Source organism: Microcebus murinus, chromosome 7 (assembly GCF_040939455.1).
Source record: "Microcebus murinus isolate Inina chromosome 7, M.murinus_Inina_mat1.0, whole genome shotgun sequence".
Taxonomy (NCBI): Eukaryota; Metazoa; Chordata; class Mammalia; order Primates; family Cheirogaleidae; genus Microcebus; species Microcebus murinus.
The window spans coordinates 101,081,637-101,093,902 of record NC_134110.1 but is presented as its reverse complement, the minus strand read 5'-3'; positions in this window follow the sequence as shown (position 1 = coordinate 101,093,902).

The window sequence follows — 12,266 nt, the reverse complement described above, 5'->3', positions numbered from 1 at the left end:
CACTGAGCTTAACAGGTTCTTTAACATCTATCTAAAAAGCACTTTCTGAATTAAAAATTTAATTTTACTTTTAAAAAGTCAATTTTTCTCCACTGAGAAGAGAAATACCCAAAGCATAGTGACTTAAAATAATAATTATTTATTAGCACAAGATTCTGTGGGTTGGCAATTTGGGCTGGGCCCAGCTGGGTGGTTCTTCTGCTGGTCTTGGATAGGCTCACTCATGTGATTACAGTCTTCTGGCAGGGTGACTGGGGAGTATTTGGTCTTGAATGGCTTCTATCATTATAATATGTTGGATGTTTGTTTACTGTTAACTGATGAAAGCTATTTTTACCGGGATGAAAAGAGTGACTGGAATGCATGTCTCCAACAGGTTATCTTGGGCTCATTTATATGGCAATGAATGCAGTGTTCCCAAGAGCAAGATGAGAGGGCAAGCCCAATCATTGCTCAAGTGTTTTTTCATCTCACGTTTGCATCATATTTGCTAATGTTCCTATTAGCCAAAGCAAGTCACTTGGGCAAGCCTAGATTTAAGGGATGATACAGTCACAGTGCACAGGGAAATGCAAGTGGAGTTGAAAACAAGACATATTCAGTTTTGCAATCATCACACTTGTCAACAATTTCTAAGAGAATAAAACACAATTTTCTATGTTATATAAAGGTGAAAGAAAGGCCCTATTGAATAAAAATACTCAGAAAAATACCAGTGACACAATATTAGAAACAGATATGGCTATGAAACTGATTAAGGAATGTAAATTTTACCACAAATAATTATTGTTATATTATTTTCAAGTGCTAACATAATCAATATAAATAAGTTCTCCTTTGCTTTAATACATTTAGACATATTACTTTTAATTAAAAATAATTTTATTTTTGAAATAGGTAATTTTTCACCCCTCACCCCCAACACCTTCACTTTTCAATCTCTAATGTCCATTATACCACTCCGTGTGCTCTTGTATAGCCACAATTTAACTCCCACTTAAAAATGAGAGTGTGCAGCATTTATTTTTCCATTCCTGAGATACTTCATTTATAATAGGATAATGACCTCCAATTCCATCCAAATTGCCACAAAAAACATTGTTTCATTCTTTCCTATGCTGAGTAGTACTCCACAGTATATATTAATATATACACCACATTTTCTTAACCTACTCATTGGTCTATGAGCACTCTGGTTGATTCTAAATCTTTGCGATTGTGAATTGTGCTATGATAAATATACAGGTACAGGTATCTTTTTGATATAATGATTTATTTTCCTCTGGGTAGATATCCAGGAGTGAGGTTACAGGATCAAATGGTAGATCTACTTTTAGTTCTTTGAGACATCTCCATACTGATCTTCATAGATATTGTACTAATTTATATTCCCACCAACAGTGTTTGAGTGTTCCCTTTTCACTGCAGCTGTGCTAACATCTATTGTCATTTTCACCTTTTAGTAATGGCCATTCTAATTGGAGTAAGATTGTATCTCATTATGGTTTAAATTTACATTACCCTTATGATTAGTGATGTTAAGTATATTTTTTTTTTTTGGCCATTTGTGTATCTTCTTTTGAAAAATGCCTATTGATGTCATTTGCTCACTTTTTAAGTATTTTTTTTTCTTGCAGTTATTTGAGTTCCTTGTTGATTCTGGATATTAGTCATTTGCCCGACATATAGTTTGCAAATATTTTCTCCCATTCTGTAGGTTGTCCATTTACTCTTTTGATTATTTCTTTTGCTGTGCAGAAGCTTTTTAGTTTAATTCAGTCTCATTTGTCTATTTTTGTTTTTATTGCATTTGCTTTTGGGGTCTTGGTCATAAACTCTTTGCCTAGGCCAATGTCAAGAAAAGTTTTTCTTAGGTTTTCTTCAGGGCTTTTTATTGTTTGAGATCTCACTTTTAAGTCTTTAATCCATCTTGTGTTAATTTTTGTATATGGTAAGGGATAAATATTGGCATTCATTCTTCTGTATATGGCTACTCAATTTTCCAAGCACCATTTATTGAATAGGGTGTCCTTTCCCCTGTGTATGTTCTTGTTGACTTTGTTTGTCAAAGATCAATTGACTATAAGTATGTGGCTTTATTTTTGGGTTCTCTATTCTGTTCCATTGATCTATGTGTCTATTTTTAAACCAATTCTTATCTGTTTTGGTTACTATAGCCTTGTAGTATAATTTGAAATCAGGCAATGTGATGCCTCCAGCTTTGTTCTTTTTGCTTAGGATTGCTTTGGCTATTGAGGCTCTTTTTTTGTTCCATATGAATGTAAAAATTGTTTTTTCTAATTCTGTGAAAAATGATGTTGGTATTTTGATAGGAATTGCATTGAATCTGTAGATCGCTTTGGGCAGTATGATCATTTTAACAATATTGATTTTTCTGATCCATAAGCATGGGACATTTTTCCATTTGAGTGTCATCAATGATTCCTTTCATCAGTGATTTCTTTTATCAGTGATTTGTAGTTCTCCTTGTAGAGATCTTTCACTTTATTGGTTAAATTTATTACTAGATATTTTATTTTTTTATAGCTATTGAAAATGAAATTGAGTTATTGATTTGCTTCTCATCTTGGTCATTGTGTATGTATATAAATAATATTAATTTTTATGTTGATTTTATAACCTGAGATTTTGCTGAATTCATTTATCAAATCTAGGACTTTTTTTGGAGAATCTTTAGGGTTTTCTAAGTATAAGATTGTATCATTGGCAAACAGATAATTTGGCTTCGTCTTTTCCAATTTGGATGCCATTTCTTTCTTTCTCTTGCCTGATTGCTCTGGCTGGGACTTCCAGTACTATGTTGAATAGAAGTGGAGACAGTGGGCATCATTGTCTTGTTCTGGTTTTCAGGAGAAATGCTTTCAACTTTATCCCATTCAGTATGACATTGGCTGTGTGTTTGTCACAAACAGCTTTTATTATTTTGATGTATGTTCCTTCTATACTTAGTTTTTTGAGCATTTATAGTCATGAAAAGATGCTGGATTTTGTTGAATGCTTTGTCTACATCTATTGAGATGACCATATGGTTTTTGTTTTTAATTATGTGGTGGTGAATTACATTTATTGACTTGCATATGTTGAACCATCCTTGTATCCCTGAGATAAAACCCACTTGATCATGGTGAATTATCCTTTTGATGCACTGTTGGATTTAGTTTCTCATATTTTGTCGAGAATTTTTGCATCTGTGTTCATCAGAAATATTAGTCTGTAGTTTTTTTTGTTGTTGTTGCATCCTTTTCTGGCTTTGGTATTAGTGTGATACTGGCTTTGTAGAATGAATTATGGAGGATTCACTACTTCTCAATCTTTTGGAAGAATTTCAGTAGGATTAGCACCAGTTATTTTTTTGTACATTTAGAATTTGGCTGTGAATACATCTGATCCTCATCATGTTTTGGTTGGAAGATTGTTATTACTGTTTCAATCTTGTTACCCATCATTGGTCTATTCAGGAACTCTATTTCTTCATGATTTAATCTCAGGAGATTGTATTTTTTCATGAGTAATTCCATTTCCTCTAGATTTTCCAGTTTGTGAGCACATAATTATTCATAATACACTCTGATGATCTTTTATATTTCTGTGGTATCAGTCATAATGTCTCCTTTTCCATTTCTGATTATATTTATTTGGATCTTCTCTCTTCTTTTCTTGGTTAGTCTAGCTGGTGGTTTATCAATTTTGTTTATCTTTTAGAGGAACCAAGTTTTCATTTTGTTCATTTTTTTTGTCTCTATTTTATTTATTTCTGCTCTGCTTTTTGCTATTTCTTTTCTTCTGCTAACTCTGGGTTCAATTTGTTCTTGTTTTTCTAGTTCCTTGAGGTGTGATGTTAGGCTGTTAATTTGTGGTCTTTTTACTTTCATGATGTAGCCATTTAATGCCATAAACTTCCCTTGTAGCACTGCTTTGGCTGAATTCCACAGGTTTTGGTATGTTATGTTTTTATTTTCATTCTTTTCAAATATTTTTTAAATTTCTGCTTTTATTCATTTTTTACCCAGTAATGGTTCATGGCATGTTATTTAATTTCCATATATTTGTATAGTTTCTGAAGTTCTTCTTTATATTTTTAGCTTTATTTTTCTGTGATCAGAGAAGATACTTAATGTGATTTCAATTTTTAAAAATTTGTTAAGACTTGTTTTATGGCCTAAAATGTGCTCTGTCTTGGAGGATGTTCTATGTACTGCTGAAAAGAATATATATTCTATAGTTGTTGGGTGAAATGGTCTGTAATTATCTGTTATGTCCATTTGATCTAAAGTCCCATTTAAATCCAATATTTCTTAGGTGATTTTGTGTCTCAATGTTCTGTCTAGTCCTGTGAGTGAGGTATTGAAGTCCCTCACTACGAGTGTTTTGCTGTCTCTTTCTTTAGGTCTATAAATATTTGTTTCATCAATCTAGGTGCTCTGATTTGGGTGGATATATAGTTAGGATCATTATATCCTCTTCCTGAATTGATCCCTTTATCATTATATAATGCCCTTCTTTGTCTTTTCTTTTTTACTGTTTTCAATCTATAGCTTGTTTTATCTGATATAAATATAGCTACTACTTCCTGTATCTACTTCCTGTTTGCCTGGAATATCTTTTTTCACCCCGTTACTTTCAGTCTATGTGTCTTTATGGGTAAGATGAGTTTTTTGTAAGTGGCACATAGTTGGATCATATTTTTTAAATCCATTATGCCAATCTATATCTTTTAAGTGGAGTATTTAATCCATTTACGTTTAAAGTTAACATTGATATGTGAAGCTTTTTTCTTGTCATATTGTTAGTTGATTTCTAGTTGTTTTATAATTTCTTTGTTTCTTTTTCTCAGTCTTTTTGTCTTTGTGGTTTGCTGAACTTCTGCCCATGTTGTCATTTAATTCCTTTCTCTTCCTTCTTTGTGCTATTGTTTTATAAGAACTGTGCATTTTATGTTCTTGTGTGTTTTTGTAGTGGGGAATATTGACCTGTCATTTCCATGTTTAAGATTCCTTCGAGTATTTCCTGTAGGGCCACTCTAGTGACCAATTCTCTCAGCCTTTGCTTGTCTGGGAATGATTTTATTTCTCCTTCATTTATGAAGCTTATCTTAGCACAGTATGAAATTCTTGGCTGGCAATTTTTTTCTTTCAGCACTTTGAAAATGCCATCCCATTCTCTTCTGGCCTTTAAGTTTTCTGCTGAGTGGTCTGTTGTTAGTCTGATGGAGTTTCCTTTACAAGTGACTTTTCTTTGTAAGTGGCTTTTCTCTTGCTAATTTTCAAATTCTCTCTTCCACTTTAACTTTAGTCATTCTGATTATAATGCGCCATGTTGGAGTCCTTTTTACAACGCATTTGCCTGGGGATCATTGAGCCTCCTGTGTCTGAACGTCTAACTCCCTTAGTAGTCCTGGAAGTTTTCATTGATTATTTCCTTAAATATGTTTTCTAAACTTTTTGATCTTTTTTCCCCCTTGGGAATACCGATAATTCATAAATTCAGTCACTTTATGCAGTACTAGACATTTCAAAGTTTTTGCTCACTCTTTTTTATTGTTTTTCCTTATTTTTGTCTACCTGAATTATTTCAAAAGAACTGTCTTTTTTTTTTATTTTGGCATATTATGAGGGTACAGTTTTTAAGGTTTCAATAAATGCCCATTCCCCAGAACTGTCTTTAAGTTCTTAAATTCTTCTCCTGCTTGGTCTAGTCTATTCTTGAAGCTGTCAAATGTCTTTTGTATTTTCTTCAATGAACTTTTCAGCCCCATAATTTCTGTTTGTTTTTTAAACACAATATCTTTCTCTTTGGAAAATTTCTCATTCGAATTCTGAATTAATGTTCTGATTTCTTTGTATTAGTTTTCATATTTCTCTTCTATCTCATTGAACCTCTTTTAGAATCAATATTTGGAATCCTTTATCTGGCATTACATGAAATTATTTTTGATTGGGATCTGTTGCTGGGCAATTGTTGTGGCCCTTTGGTGGTGTCGTATTTGCCTGCTTTTATATGTTTCCTGTGTCCTTCCATTGGTATCTGCACATCTGATATAGCAGTCACTTGTTACAATTTTTGGAAATTGCTTTTGAAGGGGAGAATTTTTTCATGAAGGTGTATACACATGTTGTTAGTTGAGTAGGACACTGGCTTTGATTTTTCGTGCCTGCAGTAGTGTGATCTTTATATGATTTCTTAGCCAGTACATAGGGTCAGTGTAATCTATGATTTTCTTGGTGGCTTAGGAAATAGTTATTAGTTGAGGGTGTGGTGAAGTTTTGCTGAGGACTTAAATGATAGTCGAGCCAGTCTTTGTGCCCCAGTGGTGGAAGCAGTGGACTGAGTATGTCTGATTTTAGGCCCCAGAGCAGCTTACACTGGGAGTGGTCTTATTGTGTCCTGGGGGCCCAATTCTTGAGCCTTCACATGGCTTGCTCAGAAGCTAGTAGTTGGAGCAGAGAGTTGGGTATGTGCCCTGAGAAGATGTTGTGATGTGGGAGGTGGTATGAGCAGTGGTGGAGCCACCCACTAGGACCCAATTGGTCTGTGTTGGTGTTATTGGTTACTGCAATTGATTGGACAGGCTGGTCCCAGTCCCACAACTTCCTCTAAGAGGTTGTTGGATATTTACTGTTCTACATGTACTTAGGAGAGCTGGGTCTCCTCTGTCCCTTCCCAGACAGGTGGTGGCTGCTGTCATGTCACTTTGAATTTGACCTGAGAGTAAGACAAACTCAGTCTTAAACTCTCAAAATCGTGCCAGATGTTGGCCTGCAATCAAAGATGGCAGAACCCCTTTGGGCAGGTGGCATGGGCTAGAGACTGTGGGGTGTCCAGTTCACTCATGTCTCAGTCTCACAGGGGCCCATGGTAGGGCAGTGGGTGTGTAGGGCACAAGTTGTGTAGGAGAGCTTAAGTTCCCCTGTTCCTCTGCAGCTGGGCAGGGCTACAGCTACATCAGCCTGAACTCAGCCTCAGGGTGGGGTGCTACACAGTTTTGAACTCCTACACTCGCACCTTGTGCCTGTGGCCAGACACTGTGGGGCCTCCTCCAGGCAAACAGTGTACATAGGATGCTGGGAGCAGTGCCTTCTGCTCGCAACCTGGTTCCATAGCAGCTGTAAGCAGAGCTGTGAGGTCTGTCCTAGGTGTATGTAGGAGAACTTGGGCTTTCCTGGCCCTCTTCAGATGGGCAGGGCTGCAGCCTGAATTCATCCCAAGAATTAAGAGCTGCATGAATTCAAACTCCCAAAAGAGTGCCCTAGACTTATGACAAGAGAGGGTGGGGCCCTTCTTAGTCAGGCTGCACTGGCAGGAAACTGTGGGGAATGTAGTTTGCTCAAGACCTGGTCCCACAGCGACTGGCTGTAGGATGGCGGCGTTGTCACAGACGTGCACTGGAAATCTTGCTTTCCGTGCCCCTCCCAGCCAGGCAGGGGCTACAGCTGCAGCAAGCCCAAACGCAGCCTGAGGTTGGGGTGCCACCCGGTGTCAAACTCTCAACATGGCACGTTGGACCTGAGACCAGAAAGGCTGAGGTCCCACTCAGGCAGGCAGCATGGGCGAGAAACTGTGGAAAATGCTGTCTGCTCACATCTCAGTCTCAACAGCAGCCTTCAACAGGGTGGTAGAAACCTTCCCAGGGCTGCCTGGAAGTGCCTGGCTCCTCTATCTCCCCCTGGAGCTATGCAATGGCTGTAGGTGCCCCCACAATTCCCTGGTACGTAGGCTTTCAGATTGGTGCCTAGCTCAAGCTGCTCTAGGCTTGCATGCCTGTGGGATTCTGCATGGGTTGTCTTTCTGGAGCAACATCTCTGTGCAATCTCCAAGCAGCTCCCTATTGTAGGGCTGAGGCCTACGTGGATTGGGAGGTTCTCTTGTAGTAAAGATCATAAAAGCTCACCTTGGCTAGTGGAGCCCTGGGGGCTTCTCTTACTGTTTCCCCATGTCTAGGAGCTTCTGCTGAAGCCAGTCCCTATCCTGGCAGGTTGCCCTGACCCCTCTCCTTACCCACTTTTTGTGTTTCCCATTGCTTCCCTGGTGACTGCTAGTGTTCTCTCCTAGATGATCTGTTTGAAACATGAGGATCTGCTTACTTTTCTGGTTCTTTTCTGTGGAAGAGACACATACTACCTGTGTCTAGAGTGCTACCTCTATCCTATCCCCATAATCTGCTTTTAAGTTAAAAGTTTTTAGCACAAGCTTACTTCTGTAAAATATCTATCTGTGAAAATTCTGCATTTTCACATATTAATATTCTGAATTATTTTTTAGTACCAAGTGTTTTAGAAGCATTTATGAAGCTTCTAATTGCCTCAGCTTTGTCCCCTAACAGACTTTGCATTTGTAGTCTCTTTTTAATGCTACTATTACTGCCACCAAAATAGAAGTAAATTAAACATGTAGAGTTTGATCTGACACTTGTCTTATAAGTTTTCCACTAGGGCCATCAGCAGAGCCAGCTTCTTGGGTGCTGGGGGCTGGGCTCCAGCTGCTACTTAGTGCTGGGCGCTGGTTCCAGTAGTGTACATGTGGCCTGACTGGGAGTAGTGATTCCTGCTCCTTCTTTACATCCTATCTGTTCCTGACAAGTTATGGCTCCAAATACTTGACTCAAAATAGTGCAGCACTGTTACCCCTGGCTGCCCTTTTCTGTAGCATGTCAACAAGGGGATTTGAAGCTTCTGGGATGGGGACAGATATATGCCTTACAGGTGGACAGGGAATTCTGAACTAAAACATACACAGTTGAGAGGGATGCCAGGGGTCAGAGAGAAGACACTCAGAGAACTTTCGTCTCCACACTGCATGGCTGCTATAGGAAACCATGTAGAACCAGGCGAATAGTCTGTTTTCATAGCTTGATCTTATCTGGCAGAGGAGGCCTCAAAGTGTCTCTTTCTAGAGATACTAGACAAAATATTTGTTTCTAAACAAAAGACAATAAGGGCTGCCTCCTGGAAATTACTGGTTAGGGACATGACAATCCATTGTGGCTCCAAATCTTTGGAGATTTATGATCTTAGAAACCACTGATGCAGAAGTCAAAGATATTAAGTGAACAAATTTATAATTATACTTTTAAAAATGCTTTTTATTTGTTCATGTAAATAGACAGCAAGGAATTCTATATCCTAATAAATACTTTATTAAGATGTAGATGATTATTTTGAAAATTACTTCTAACAGTTTAGTATTTTGAACGTACAGACACATTTCCAAAAGACTTGTTTCTTTAATAATTTCAAGGATTATTTTCTTCTTTCCTTTTGACTCTTTTGGGTGGCTTTTTATCAGGAATATCATTTCAGAGTTTCCAAAAAGCTTCAACGTGGATTCAAGTTTTACTAAAAGAGTGGCAAGTATCACCTGATATTTCAGAGATTATATCTGATTTTTTATTTTTTGTAACTTTCAAATATTTTGTCTTGCTCAAACAGTTTGGAGTTTGGACCAAATGGAGGAAAGCAAGAGTCACAGGGAATTCACTGACGGAGGCCTCCAACAGTCTCCATCTACTCTCTAGAACTTTTATTCCTTCCTCCTGGCAGTGCTGTCTGCCAACCGGTCATGCTTTGGGGATTAACGTGAGAACATCATGAAACTAAGGGTTCCATCTTGTCAGACAGAGAAGCATCGCAGGTTCTTTCTCCAACCAGATTTCCTATCGTGGAGCAAGATTCCCACAGCTCTGGTGGGAGCCCTTCCCAGATATGAGCGGGGTCAGATCTTATTTCGCAGTCGGAATGCAAACAGCACATTTGCCCCAGTTTTGCTTTCTGTTTTCAGTGAATTTAGTTCTCGAGCTGGATTAAGATCTTTGGTTACATCAAATCTCTAATTGGCAGGAGCCCAGACCTAATTTTTCAAAGAGAACAATGTCATGGAAAATATTTCAAAAAGCGGCTGCAGTTGTGCCTGGAGCAGCTGTGGGGGAGCGAGGCACTGCGCGGTGTGGACCGCAGAGGAGGGGCCTTTATCAAATACTCCTTTCCCCTGGAGAAGTGATGAAGCATTCTTCAGTGTGCCAAATGCTTGTTTTGGACCCCAAGCCAAATACACGCGGGAAACCTCAGCAGACTGCATATCTCGAGAAAAGGAAACTCTTAAAACTGCCCTGGCCCGCTGTGGGCGGCGGGATGGGCCTGCGAAACCAGTGGTCTGGGAGGAACCCAACAGCTCTGAGGCAGAAGTTAGGAGCCTCTGCAGGTGAGGGCAGGGCGCTGGGCCTGCGGTGCAGTGCAAGAGGGACACGCACCCCTCTGCCTCTTACCAGCTGCGTGGTCTTGGGCGAGGCACTCGGCTGTAAACAGGTGGAACAACAGTGCCAGCCACTGGGTTATTGCGAGGATAAAGTGAAATAAAATATGGGACCATCTTAGAACTCACATAGCCCTGAGAGACCTGTATTCTCTCCTCTGTGCCCTTGTTTATATTTGTCTGACCCAAAGGCCTTTGCCCCTATTCCGCAGGACCCTCTTGCTTTCTAGAGAGACATGCATGCAACTAAAACTAAGTGGAAAGTGATTCACTGAAGTGCTGAGACAGGTGAGACTGGGCAGAGGAAACAGTGGCTACTAAAACTCAACCAGAAAGGACTTACCAGTGAGGACGAGGTGAGGGACCCCACCATGGCCAGTGTCCGTCTGCGAGGACGGGAGAGGGACCCTCATCAGTCAGTGTGTGTGTGTGAGGGTAAGGAGGGTCAGTGTCCATCCACAAGGACACCGTGCAGCCCCCTCCTCAGCTGCTCACATGCCCCCCGCCTGGCAGCCAGGCCTCCGCAGGGCCTCCTGGCTACAGCCTGCTCGCCCCCGCCACCGAGGCCCTGGCAGTCCGCCCACCCGCGCCTTACTCTTCTGTGGGTGCTGCCCTGCAGGGGGCAGGAGATCCCCTCTCCAAGCTTGGATGACACCTTTGACTTTACATCAGAATTTATATGCCTACCAAGTTTCACGAACCTTCTTCGGTGGACTTCCAGGACACAAGGGACAAGCCATCATTACTATCAGAGCATGGACGCTGTGCCTCTGTGCGCGAGCACAGGCACATGCTGTGGGGACAGTGAGCACGTTTGAGTGTGATCAGTGTCAGGGACCCAGAGGGTGCTGTCCCTGTCCCCAGTACCTGTCACCTGTACCTATCGCCAGTACCTGTTCCTGGTGCCTATCCCCAGTGCTTATGTGCAGTACCTATTCCCAGAACCTATCCCAAGTAACTGTCCCCAGTACCTATCTGTAGTACCTATCCCAGAACCTGTTCCCAGTATCCATCCCTAGGACCTATCCCCATACCCGTCCCCAGTTCCCATGCCCAGTACCTGTCTCTAATACCTTTACATCGTACCTATCCCAGTGTGTATTCCTAGAACCTGTCCACAGCACCTGTCCCTGACAAGAGTTGAATGTAAGGCCAAAGTCCTCTAACTGGCTGTCTGCTGATGGCCTTGGGGTTGGGAACAGAAGCAATGATGTCATGTCAATAACCCAAAAGTTTGGATTTAGCTGAACTCAATTTGGCCTCTCTCAGAATAAGCCTTTGGCTCATATTTGGTTTATTAGTAAGATGAGACACTCAATAACTGTAACTATTAGGACAAGATTGCAGCTGTAAAAGAAACAAAGTATTCCTGATTTGTTAGAACTAATAATTTGCCCAGTTTTTAATCTAAAGGCAAAATGTGAGCACAGAGGCCCGTGAGAAGGCGGGAGCCGGGGCACGGGAGCCCTGGAGGTAGCCCGGCCTTACTGGGAGCGCTGGAGCCGGGCGGGGCTCCCTGGGGACTCCGGGACGTGCTTCTGAGCAGAGCCACCTGCAAGTCTTAGAGAAGAAAATAGTCTTTGAAGTTATAAAGGAGTTAAAAGGTTTTATTGCTTTCAAAATACTAAAATTTGAGAAGGGATTTTATAAAAATGGTCTACATTCTTACAATTCTCTATTTTAATGAGGAAGTAAAAAAGCATTAAAACAACCCGGTTATGAGTTTATTTAATGTCCTTGACTTCTGCACAAGCAGTTTCTAAGATCATAAATCTCCAAAATGTAGAACCACACTGAGTTTCACATCCATAACCAAGAACTCCAGGGAGGCACCCCTTACCCTCTGTGGCTTAGAAATAAATATTTTGCTCAGTCCCACAGACTCAATCACCAGCCGTCACCTGTACCTAGTGCCCTGGCTGGTTTGTCTTTGCCTGGATCCTCTGGATAAGGTGAGTAAGGTTTTCCCTGCGTCAGTTTCCTAGGGCTGCTATCACAAG